Below are 14057 nucleotides of genomic sequence, written 5' to 3'. Positions count from 1 at the left end.
ACAACTACAGAGATACATCGTCATAAATGCGAACTGGATTTATTGTTATTTTGTAGTTAGTACCGCATTAAACGATTAAAGGGTAATGAAAAAAACTAATTTATTAATAACAAAACACACAACATGTAGAAATCAAGGTAATTGTCAATATGTCTACCTTTAGACATTACGCTCAAATATTCCTGGAGTCTCTCTGGTTACCCTGCACGCATCGATGATGCGGTTTCTTGAGTCCTCTACATCGCGAACAGGAGTACGATAAACCAAATGCTGTAAATGGCCCCAAATAGAGCAATCGAGAGGATTGAGATCCGGGGATCGAGTGGGCTAGTTATGTGGTCCTCCTCGACCTATACACTGATTTGCATATGTTTCAGTTGAATGCTGACGTGCTACTTGACTGAACTGAGCGGGAGCCCCATCATGCATAAAAAACATATCCCTTCTGATGCCCAAAGGAACTTCTTCCAGCAGCACTGGATGCACTTCTCTTAAAAATTGAACGTATGCCTCACCATTTAATCATGGAGGTAGAAAATGAGGCCCAATTAAATCATCCCCAATAACTACGAGCCACTCGTTAAGAGAAAACTGTTCTTGATGATTAGTTTCGACAATAGCGTAAGGGTTTTCATCAGCCCATATGGGGTAATTATGAAAATTAATAATTTTGTTCCGAGAAAAACTACATTCGTCTGTGAATTCTATCGTCTTCAGAAAGTCACAATTTCTTCCAATAATTTCCAGCATCCAATTGCAAAATTCAAGACAGTTCGGAATGTCTCGCGGTAACAGTGCCTGTACTCGTTGCAGATGGTAAGGGTATAAGAGTTGTTCCTTTAAAATTCGAAATACCGTCATATGATCAACATTTAGCTAGAAAGCAATCTTACTAGTACTGGTAGTAGGTTGTTCTTCAATCAAATTAAGTACTGCTTCCTCAAACTGTGGTGTACTTCTCGATGGCGACCACAATCCTGCGTTCTTTTGTCCCTTTCTCGTAATCGTTGATGAAGTCGAGCAAATATTCTATGTGAAGGATGCTGCTGTTGGTAATACATTTCCACATATCTTCTAGAAGCTTCTGACCCATTCCCCTGCGATAGACCGTAAACGTAATGCATATCAGCCATTTCCTCATTTGTGTATGCCATTTTTATAACAAGTGAATTATTAAAGTAACAAATTGAGAACAGAGCAACCACACACAATTAGTATTAATTCAATTTCGAAAATTCACAAACTGTCAGCGTCATACCAATTAAATTATCACTATCGCTAATAGCGACGTTCTAGATAGATTAGTTTCGTATTTTCGCATTTATGACGATGTATCGCTGTAGTTGTTCGTAAAATAATTTTTTGCTGCGAACTGGTTTATTTTGGGCAAAAAACTCAAGTTACATTTTTTGTTTAGAATGAAACAGGCTATCGGAAATAAATTTTTAAATGGTTAACAAATAATAAGACAAAAAGTTACATTGGAAATAAATTTTAGGGGTCATGTTAATTTCGAAATTGTAACTTTCTTAGTGCTTGTGAAAAAAATTGTTATACAAATTTTATGTACCCCCTTCAAGGGGATGTATCTTAACAAGGGATGCTTCATTGAAATTTCTTTATATGAAAGATCCTATAGTTTTTTCGATGAGGAATCACCTCCCTAAATGTCTTACACTTATTTAGTTACACCCTGTAGATGTACGGTATGTGGAAAATAATGAAGACGTATTATTATTATTATTGTCATTATGATTATTATTATCAAATACAAACGAACGGACCAGTTTCAGTTTGCGCGCCGCAGCATAAAACGTCAAGTATGAAAACCAGCAGACCACGGCTAATAAACCCGGAAAAATCGGACAATTTGTTGACAGGGACAGTTCATAATATTGAAAACTCTATGGGTATAGGGATTATCGCAAGTAAAGTCAATTTCACAATTTAAACTCAATGTTTATTCCAAAATTATTGAACAGAACCTACACAGTGGCTGCTTTCAGAAGGAGTGAATGAGAATCTATTGTGAGATGCTTATCTGAACTCCAAAGTCCAAAAACTCAAGTGAACTTTATAGTCACGAAGAAACGAATGTTATAATGGAGGTCCTGATTACATTACAGCAAAAATTATTGCTTCTGAATAAAAGATGGAGTCTTCGAAGAACAGATGACGAATACAGTCGAGAGCTTTTCAGAACATTCATATTCTGGACCTCTTCAATGATCATTTCGTTGGCGTCCCCGTTCTCCGGACATTACACTCATGGATTTTTCATTCCTGAGAATTTTTGAAGAACGAAGTTCAAAAAGTCGCTACTATTTCATCAATAATCTAAAGGTAACGATAATGAATACCTGTCGTAGTATCTACGGTCATACCGTTCATTCATCATTCAGCAAGAAGTATATGTGAGTATATGTATAAATAAATAAAAAATTTAAAAAATGTATTGTATCTTTGTTAGATCAGAAACTTTCCAGACCTCCCTCGTATATTACCATACAATGGTGTAGGGTGAGTTATATCAAACACAAATTATACCTTTCTTAACAACTATCTTTACAAAATAATTTCCATTATTTTCTGTTATTGCTTAAATGTTTCGCTTCTGCCCGTGCTTCCTTTCACTCGTCTATGGTATTTCATTTCAAGAGCTTGGATCTACTCTTTTGCTGTTCTGTGAGTATCATGATTCACAGCCGTATGTTAACACTGGTCGGTATATGGATTCGAATACTTTCCGTTCAGTTCTGTGTGTTATCTCTTTTCTGTTAATAAATATTTTATTTATGGCGTAATACAGATGGCGATACAGATGTTGTTAACATCTGTATCTTCTGTTCCCTTCCCATCTAATATAACTCCAAGATATTTGTACGATGTTTCTTCTATTTCTATTCGCATCTATTTTCGCCTATTGTCATTAGCTGTGTTTTGTTTTCATTCATCATCATTCCATTATCCTTCAATACTATATTCCATATATCCAAATTTTTTTGTAATTTTTCTTCGCTATCTGCTATGATCACAATATCGTCTGCAAATGCTCCTTCGGATATTTCTACTCTTTGCAGTTTTCTGTATCCTACATTTAGTCTTTTACTCATCGCTGTACATTTATCAATTATCCCGTCCACGAGTATAATAAAAAGTAATATTGAATTAAATAAAAACGATTTCCCAATGTACACTTCAATTTTTGAGTTGTCCATTTGACGATTGGAAGATTCAAATGAGACTTTTCAGATTTTTTCGACACAAAAATCAAATATTTTCTCTCTTATTATTTTTGTGAGTCGTGAATATCTGATTTTTGACAACATCAAATGAACTAATGAAGTGGGAAGTGAAAACAAGTAGAATATGAGATTGTAATTCGAATCACGACCTGTATTCAACCATCTGAGAAAATCAACCGGCCATAACATGAACATGTATGCAAGGACACGATTTTATTACGCTATCATTAATCTCGGTAGAGTTTCAACCTTTACAATAAATAATGAAAATTTATGGCTTAGTCAATTTGTGGCCTGGAGAATTCTCATTAATTATGGAATGTATCCAATAATTAAAGATTGTTATTTGAACTATCAAAAATATTTTCATTGATGAGAAAGATTTATGGAATAGGTCCCAGTTGATTCTTGATAGATTTCATTTCGATATTTTGAGAGAATGGAGCTCAAGGTGTCAACTGAAACTCAGTTGACAACGAAAATACTTCGATTTTCTGGGAAAGGAACCACCCACTATTCACACAACAGAATCCACAATAACGGAAATTACTTTTCGACAGCGTCTAGTCAGGCAAATTTTGAAACAGCTCAATATCAACAAGGGGTCTAGCCCTGATAAATTGCCCGTCATCGTACTTGAAAAGTAAATTATTTCCAATACCAATTGGAACAGCACAGAGAAGAAATTCCCGCCTCGACATAGGCGTCGGCATATTATTTTTCAGTGGTAGTTTGTCAGTTACTTATTCTTACAATCATAGCAATTGATCACCCCATGAAAAAGTTATCTCAACTGAATTTTTACACCATGGGTTATTATGAAAAACTTCGAAATTTAAGGTAGTTGATTTCCGAGTCGAAAAGTGTAAAATGCAATGAAAACACAAATAATCACACCGGATTCTCGTCTAACATATATTTACAAAATAATAGAAGACAACAAAATTGCTAGAAAAATAAAAATTCTTCTTCGCTATATTCGGATGAATCATCATCATCGGGTTGAATAACGATCGGATTTATGGAACTTTGCACATAATATTTGTTATCTTCTTTTATAACGTGGGCCACACAGTTCTTCCACACATCACCATTACCTACTTCATTCACCTCTCGCCTTATATTGTTAAGCACTACAGCATTCAAAGTCGGTGACTGATTACATTTCCGCAAGCTTTCTTTCATTGTGGCCAAAACCATTTCAATTGGATTGAGCGCACAATAGGATGGAAGCAAACGTAAGAGAATATGACCACGTGTTTCACACATCGGATCAATAATATACTCTTTTTTGAATTTTCGTTGGAATCTTTTCGGGTATTTCCATGTCATGATTTCGCATGAAATCAACAATATCTGCTTTTTTTGTGTTATTGTTTGGTATTGTAGTCAATAACCGAGAATTATACAAAGCGTTATTCATAACAATAACCGAATTTGGAGGAATATTTGGGAGAAGCTGCTCACTGAACCAGGTTTCGAATAAAGCCGCAGTCATATCTTCGTTGTAATCAGCAGACGAATCTTTTATATTTTTGGCCGACACATGCAGAGCGTTAGGTACGAAACCACTTTCATTCCCGGCATGGAAAATTATAACACGTTTTCCCCTTGAAGAAGGTATGTTCAAAGCACAATACTTGGTTTCGTCTACCCAGCCATATTTGACAACATCATGGGTGTCAAACCAAGTTTCGTCGAGGTAGATTATATGTCTGCTGGATTCTCGGTAGCTTTTCATTCGCCTCAAATATGTCGGAGTTGAACAATGCGTGTCGATTCCATTATGACCATCCCATTGTTCAATTTTTTATATTTGAAACCACAAGACAATAAGACACCTCGTAGAATTTCTGAAGATTTGTAATTTTAATCGGGATAGTCGAGTAATTTATACCAAATTATTTCCAAGGTTGGTACTTCATTTTTTTGGTATATACCATAAATTGTTCTCCGAATCACATCTTTTGTAGCACCATCAACAGAAAGCCATATTGATGGAAGTACCCAAAAACACTAAGATTTTCACAAAAATCGGTTTGAACGATGAGATTGGAACCTTAGGTGTACAAGTTGAAAACTTTTTCTAGAGATCAATAACGCTAACACCAAACTGATATTTTTGCACTCGACGCGCGTTTCGCTAACAAGGTTAGCATCTTCAGGAGAAGCAAATTGATACTGAATCTGAAGACAAGGATTAGCTGTTTATATACCTGAAGTTTTTTGGTCCGATGTGGACTTTGTTTGTTAAATGATGATTATCCTAATTGATTTTTCGATAATTAACTAGTAGAACCACTACCTGCAAATTATTTTGTTCGCTTTTCAATTTATTGTTGAGTGCAAAAATATCATTTTGGTGTTGGGGTAATTGATCTCTAAAAAAAGTTTTCAAAAATCGGTGTGCAAAACCACTCACTACCTCACCTAACCCCACGAACACACGGCACTGACAAAGAAATATTGTGAAACGGACAAAAAATTAGTTTACCAACTATCTGGGCGACTTGGAGCCACATTCAAGAAATGTTATTGAATGTACCTACCTACTCTTATTTTTATTGCCGTTCCAATTGGGAATGGGTAGACTATACGTGAATGAATTCGTACCAGACTTTTTAACCTGTTTTACAAAAAAAGGGCTTTTTCTTCTTGTTGTAAGATTGTTCGCGTTCAGCCTATTCCCAAAAAGGGCAAGAGAAATCTTCCGAATAACTATAAACCAGTCGCTTTCCTATCACTGATATCAAAAATCATAGAGAAAGTCGTAATCCACCATATCCTCAAATATTTGAAAGGCTGCAACAACTTGAGTGATCATCAATATGGCTTTCGGAAACAAAGATCGTATGTCACTCATATTTGGAATAACGCAATTGAAAAACAAGAGTTGTTGCGCTTGATATTTCTAAAGCCCTTGACCGTGTGTGGCATGAGGGTTTGCTGACCAAACTTCGATGCTATGGCTTGTCGGATCATTTCTTTGTATGGCTCTCCAGCTTCCTGAAAGAACGTTTCCTGCATGTGGCCGTCGATGGATATCTCTCGAATACTTTTATCATCAATGCTGGTGTTCTCCAGGGATCCATATTATCTCCAACCCTTTTTTTATTATATATCTAGAAGTTATTGAAAAAAAACAAGAACCCAATATATTGCTTTATTGACGACAGCACACTTGTCTCGTCATTTCATTTGGATTCCAGGATATCGGCTACAGATGCACATCTTCACCGGCAGCAGGAAGTTGCATATCTTAATGGGGATCTAGAAGTGATTTCAAATTGGAGTGAAAAAAACCAGGTTCAATTCAATGCTACCAAAATCCAGGCATCGGTTTCCTTCAAAAAGATAAATGCACCCAAACCAGGTATAACTTTCTAAGCTTCTGTGATATGTATCAAATTAATAGAGTTAAAAATTATAATGACAGACTTCTCGATTTGATAATTGCTAGTAACGAAAACAATTGCAAAGTACTTACTGATGACGACCCGCTAGTTCCGATTGATCGCCATCATCCAGGACTTATAGTACAAACTTCACCAGGGCCAACACGAAAAAAATTTTCTTCTTCCATTAACCGGTATAACTTCAGAAATACCAATACTGAAAAACTTTGCAGATTACTCGGAGGAGTTGATTGGAATCAACACTTCAGCAACCTGAATGGCGTCAATCAAACATGCGAACGGTTTAACGAAGTCATACAAGATATAATAAAAAAGTGTGTACTCATGAAAAAATGCTGCTGCCGCAAGTACCCTACCTGTTATTCAAAAGATCTGATTCGTAAACTGAAAGTGAAAAATCACTACCTGAAAATGTATAGGCATCATAAACTACTTTTTTACCGTGAAAAGTTCAGAGAGATGAGGCATTCAGTTAAACGCGATATAGATATTTCATATAAACGTTTCATTGCGAACTCCGAACAAAACCTTTTCGGAGTTCAGTTTTTTTGGAGCTATGTGAACTCAAAGAATAATAAATCTCGAATTCTAGGACATATGTATTTTAATGATCAAATATTGTCATCACCTAACGCTATAGTTAAAGCACTTGCAACGAACTTTCAAAGCGTGTATATTTCTAATAATAATCTAAAAAATTCAAACTGGAGTAATGGAGAATGTCTCAACACCAGTGATTACTTACATCTTAGTGAAATCTCGGAAAATGACATCATCTCGGCTTCCAATAAGTTGAAAAATAAATTGATAGTTGGACCAGTCAAACTTGTTAAGAATCATATTGCTCTTTTTGCGAAGCCTCTTTGTATCATTTACAACCTCATGCTGAAAAATTGTTACTTTCCGAATATATGGAAGCTGTCGAGGGTATGCCCTATCTTTAAAACCGGCAAGAATTCGGAAATAGTAAATTATAGACCGATTACTATAATATCAGTGTAGGTACTCGAAATTAGTTGAAATAATTTTATCGGACCTCATTTATAAGCACGTAAAAAACACAATTTCCGAATTTCAACATGGTTTTGTGAAGTGTCGTGGCACTGCATCAAATCTTTGTATTTTTACACAATATGTTTCTGACAAACTGGACCAACGTAAACAAGTTGGTGTGGTGTATACGGACTTCAACAAAGCATTTGATCGTGTTTCACATCATCAGTTGGTCATGAAATTATCAAGCTTTGGCATTTCGAGAAGCCTTCAATATCTGCTGAAATAATATCTTAGTGATAGAAAATTATTTGTGGAATACGAAGGAATTAAATCGTCTATATTTAATGCAACTTCCGGGGTTCCTCAACGTTCAAACTTGGGTCCACTATTATTTCTTCTGTTTGTTAATGCTATTTCTGATAATATCAACTCTGAAAAACTACTTTTTGCTGATGATATGAAGATTTTCAGGGAGATTGAAGACTACTCTCATTGTATATCATTACAAAACGATATACACATGATTGGTGTCAGAAAAATGAACTATCATTAAACATAGGCAAATGTAAAATTATGACTTTTGCAAGAAAATCCTCAGTACAAATATATAAATACAAATTGATTAATATAACATTGGCAAGAATTACCGAATCGAGAGATCTGGGTATTATCTTCGATGAAAAACTAACGTTCTCGTCACATATCGAAGAAATAACATCCCGTGCAATGAAAATCCTAGAATTTGTTATGCGTAATAGCAAAGAATTCTCATCATTAGAGGCAATTACCTCTATTTATTATTCATTGGTCAGAAGCAAACTGGAATATTGTAGCTCCATATGGAATCCTTGTCAGGGAATATATATATATATATATATATATATATATATATATATATATATATATATATATATATATATATATATAAAAATAAATAAATAAACACACTAAAAAATAATTCGAAACTAATTCGAAATTGTATTCAACATCGATAATCAGTTCTATAGCTTGATGTAACTAATGACTTTCAATAAGTCTGAAATCAGAATAAATCTAATGACAAAAAATTTATTTGGTTGTAAAAAAGCGTTAGGTGTCAATCTGGCAGAAAGCTCCTAACTGAATATTTATAACAATGGATATATAACACTCCAAGTTTTTATACAAATAATTTTTTTTGTAAATAGATTCATTCTGATTTCAGACTTATTGAAAGTTATCAGTTACATCAAGTCATAGGACTTATTATCGATGTTGAACACACACAATCTCAAATTAGTTTCGAAATACTTTTTATTTTCTAGTTTGTGTCGCTATTAAAGCGTAGTTTTTAGTTTTTTTAACTATTATTTATCAGTAATCACACGTTTAAAGGTTAGACCTCATTAGTCCTTAGATCGCACAAGTTTTGATATTTATTTCTCCCACCAAATAAATCTGTATAATGTATGTGTCAACGCTTTCAAATTTCACTAGAATTAGGGTTGAAAAATTCAATTATTGGCACAATGATTGTAATACCTAGCACAAATTGTTACGGCATGTTTTAATTGGGCGAAATTATCTCTGAAAGATAATATTCGTATTGAAATTCTGCTGGCATAATAATAATTAACTCAACAGTAAATTATTCAGTGAACGATGTATTTATTGAAATATTGACATATCAATTCATTACCGCCTGCATCATTATTGATTATGGCAGTGGGCGATAATCTTGTTGATAGATTGGAGTTAACGGAAAACAAATTCTTGGAATAACCTGGGTATACTTTCTTATAAAAGAACGATATTTTTTCACAGTTCGGAAAGTGGATTACATGACGAATGTCACATGCGTTTGTGTGTGTTATTGTTAATGTCTTATCAATCAGGCTTTAGACAGAAACATTCTTGCGAAGAATCTACAGCTAACCATAACATAAACATAAATGGAAAAAAATGAATTGATAGTGGTGATTATGTAGTTGCAGTTTTCTTGGACTTGAAGAGAGCTTTTGAAACGATTGATCGACAAATACTGATTGATAAAGCCATAGGCTTACAAGGTAGTGTATTGAAATGGATCAGGGACTACCTAACAGATCACCAAAGTGGAAAATCTAATTTAGGCTCCCATCACCAATAACTTCGGGGTACCACAGGGAAGTGTCTTGGGTCCTTTATTATTCCTATGCTATATCAATGATTTACAATACTATCATGACTGTGATTTTCTCAATTTATTCGCAGATGACACGTTACTGCCAATCTCAGCCAAAGATATGTATGGTACTATCAACAAGATGAACGATTCCCTATCAAAATTACAAGTATATTTCAATATTAACAAAATGTAAGGCAATGGTCCTAACCACACCCTTCAAATAGAAAAACATCAATTCAAACCAACTCAATCTGGAAATAGATAACAATAAAATTGAATTCATAAACCAGTATGAATATGGATTCATACTTGATGATAGCCTATTATTGCAAAAGCTGCAGAATGGCGGTATGAGAATAATAACTGAAGTGTAATCGTTTTACCAGCATTGCAGCGATTTTAGATTGTTTGCAGTGGGTATCGGTGAAAAACAGATTTTATAAATTAACAATGATTTTTATTTATAAGATATTACATAAGCTACTTCCAGATTATCTAAGTGAATTTACTACGAATAACTCCCAAATACATAACTATTCTACTAGAGGAAATAATATGTTCCATCTTCCTAATTGGAAAATGGCAAACTCAATGATATAGCTATTCTATAAAGTACTCGATGAGTTCAATAAGCTACCACAAGACATCAAGCAATCTAATACCATTTATATATTTAAAACGAGGATCAGTAAACATATCCAGTCGCTATAAATAACCAGAATGAATTACAACATAATCAATCTTGTTCACACGAATTTATATACCTACTTTAAGTGCATTATTTTATTTTTTTAGTATTTGTCTTTCTTTTATTTTTATTATATAACTATTAGTCTAGAAACATGTTTGTATAGCAGTTTTTTTCATTTTATTTTAGGACATATCCTACTAAATAAATAAAGTTCAATTTACTTCGTCTAGACTAGATCAAGGGTGGACGACTCGGTTAGATCCATGATCTACCAAATGCATACTTTTTGAAATCTTAAATGAAACATCATAGTTCATTCAGTACACAATTATGTTGTTATTTCCATTTTATCTGAAAATTATTTACAGTAAACATTGCCTCTGAGCATCTTCCGATAGATTAGTAAAGTTAGCTTTGTTGTTGGAAATTGCCAACCTTGAAAAATCCAATGTATGAGCGTCTGTCAAGCGAAAACAGTATTCAATTTTGTGATATTGACTAACTGTTCCTGAAAAAATCCACTTAATTGCAAAATAGGTTTTTCTGGAATAGCTTGGCAATGCCGCAATGAAAATTCAAAAAAAAAATCCTCAAAGGGTGTTCTATTTAAAAAAAAATATAACTTTGGTTGGCCACGCTTGGCTGAATCACTCAGTATGCGAGAAAATAATTTAAAAAAATAGTATTTATCAATATGATTAGAAAGAAAATCGAGCAGTTCGACAAATTATTTCCTCGCATAGCAGTGGAAGAAGGGAACCTTGTTGACTCACCCTGTACATACATACAGGGTGTAACATAAGTATGTTAAAATATTCAAGTGACGTATTCCTGAGACAATTTAGAAAAAAAGTCCACACACAAATAATTACTTGTGTTCGGAAATGCTTCATTTCGGAGATACAGGGTGTTGAAATTGAATTTTTTTGGCTCTATTCAAACTGTTTGATGTTGAACTGTCGATGTTGAACACAATCTTAAATTAGTTTCGAATTATTTTTTATTTTCTAGTTTGTGTTGCTATTGAAGTGTGCTTTTTTAGTTTTCAAACTATTATTTATTTTACACCACTAGTTTGGCTTGCTATTTCAAGCCCATTTGTTTTGATATAAAATATATACGCATGCACAGACAGTGTTGTTGTCTCAGTTGCTCTCACACAGAGACTGTGTGAGGAAATTATTTAATCCTGGCGATCCTGATCAGGATAATAAGATAAACTTATGAAATTATTGTATTGTCACCGATTCTTAATGAGTGTACAAAGTTTAAAATACATTCGTCCGTTTGAAGTTAGTCAAAATTGATTCCAAAGGAGTCGGTTACAGACAAACAAACATACAAGTGAAGCTAATATAAGAGTGTTAAAAATTCAGGCACCTACTGGGTAAAATAATAAACAGTAATCCACTATCAAAACATTTTTCTCGTGATTTTCCAGTTAATCATGCATTATTTGATCAATAATATTTTTCAAAGTCCGGCCTTCCGGCATCCACATTTGATGCAACATTTTCAATGCAACCGCAGTGGACTTATTTCAACAGATTATCAGGAGCTAATTTTCCTGTTGTTTTGTTTGGTCGACAGGAACATAGTTTCCGTCTTTATCCTGCACGATTAACCGAAAAATCACGATACAAATTTTTGACCGCGAATTATTTTTCGTTTATTTAACCAGTAGGTCAAAAGTGTCTGGTCCAAGCCAGGGTACCTATTTCAGGACGAATTTTCAACCCTTTGGGAATATCATGAATATCAGTCCTAGAATTCCGAGAGGCGAGACTTTTTTAGCCTCCTCTTTTTGCCTCCTCTTTTTGAATCTTTTTTCAAATTTGTAAAATGTCGATTTATTTTTCAGATATTTGCAAAAAAACCAAACCGAATTTTTTTCAGTAGTTTGTTTATAACATTTGCAAAATCATCTACATTTTCCGGAGGCAGAGAAAAAGATTCAACCTGAAAAGCACTTGAAGTATTGAATAAGGAGAGGTAAAAATTAATACTTCTATTCATGGGCTGTTGAGCGTTTGCCGTTTGCATTCATCACGAATAAAAAATTGTGATTCACATTCAGTAAAAGTTGTGAAATTTTTCCAAGTTGATGATCACTAGTTGATTCAATCACATTTTTTATAATTGGCCAATTTTCTCTGCTTTAAATTATGACATAAACTACGGTAGCACGGAACTGTGCCCAAAAACAAACACCTTGAGAAATACATCAAGAAGACAAAAACTTTGAATCGCAGTTTCACATAACAATCACCTACCTTGCCGGAAGACAAAATTTAATATCCAAAAAATTGCTCGCTGTCACACTATCAAAACAAAACAAACGAAACGATTCAAGTCATTCCCGATTCAGGCCAAGCACACACTAATTTACATTCCGCGCATCAAAGTGATTATGCACCTTCGCTTTTCGGTTAAGGCAGAACTTGAAGCAGTAAACTAAACATGAGCTATTAGTTGAGCACTTGCCGGCCGACTACGGCCCTGAATTTGTTTAGCGACGTTGCCGTTTCGTTCGAATGATGACTGGGAACCACAGAACAGTGTTTCTATAGCTGTTTCAGTAGCTAATACATGTAATGAAATTAATAAGCTGTAATAAACAATTTTTATATAGGAGTACAGTTCAGGTAAACGATATAGTGCAACCTACCTTCCAACAGGAACCTTTAATAATATAGTTAGGGAGCTAACTATTTTCGTTATTCAATAATAATTTCTAATTATATGAGAATCACAATAACTATATAATATTTATATAATAAAAATATATATAACAATATACATAATAAATATTGCGTTTATATAGGTGAGTGGGAAAGTAGGGATTCAAATAACAGGGTGATAATTGAAAATACTTCTGAATACTACTTACTGACATAATATGTATACAATCGATCGCTTTAAGAACACTTCACTAACTTTCTTTGAAAGCTTCTGATGATTTCTCTCTCATATTCTCTGTTTCACCATCACTGTTGTTATTTATATCAATAATGAATTTATTTCCACCATCAATATGTAAGTGTTAATATAGTCTTTTCCAAATGAAATTACCTACTTTTTTAATCCTTTCCTTCCAGTTTTCTTCGGTAATATTAAATTATTCTTCTTTAATTCGCCCTATTACCCTTTTATCAAATTCTGCAAAATTATTTTTACGCCTGATGCTTTATTTCCATTATCCCCAAATCAACTCGATGGGATTGAAAATACAAAAATAGGGGAAAGTCTCAGTGTCCATACTTTTCAGCAATACTCTCATACACTTTTCAAATGTTTATGTCTGTAAAACTCCAAGTAGTTGGTTTTTGGTATAGAAATCTTCAAAATACGAACTGTTATCCAGTAAAAAACTAGGTATTTCATCTTTCCTCGAACTTTTATTCAGTACTTTCATGAGCTGTCGCGAATAATAGGAAGCGTTGTCAAGAACTATCACACTATTCGCATCCAAATTTGGGATCGATGTGTTTTCAAACCATTCCTCAAAAATATTAGCTTCCATGTTCTTATGATAGTCAACATTGCAGTCCTCAAGTTTATTT

The 14057-nt window shown here is 33.9% G+C and overlaps 1 protein-coding gene across 5 annotated transcripts in view; it reads right to left on the bottom strand.

The window, feature by feature from the left end:
- Positions 1 to 14057, bottom strand: part of LOC111501879 (dual oxidase maturation factor 1) — a 127322-nt gene that overhangs the window by 83395 nt on the left and 29870 nt on the right. For 2 of the 5 annotated variants that reach the window (XM_074176299.1, XM_074176301.1), the window contains exon 1: positions 12768 to 12986. The exons of the other annotated variants lie outside the window; for them this stretch is intronic. The gene's annotated coding sequence lies outside the window, so the exon portion shown is untranslated. Of the gene's footprint in view, positions 1 to 12767; positions 12987 to 14057 lie in introns of those variants that run through there. 5 annotated transcript variants of the gene reach the window in all.

This window comes from Leptinotarsa decemlineata, unplaced genomic scaffold, assembly GCF_025532065.1.
Source record: "Leptinotarsa decemlineata unplaced genomic scaffold, Ldec_3_MD MMD2_tig00001719_RagTag_RagTag, whole genome shotgun sequence".
NCBI lineage: Eukaryota > Metazoa > Arthropoda > Insecta > Coleoptera > Chrysomelidae > Leptinotarsa > Leptinotarsa decemlineata.
Note: the sequence above shows the minus strand (reverse complement) of the source record. Positions and strands in the feature narration are given on the sequence as shown.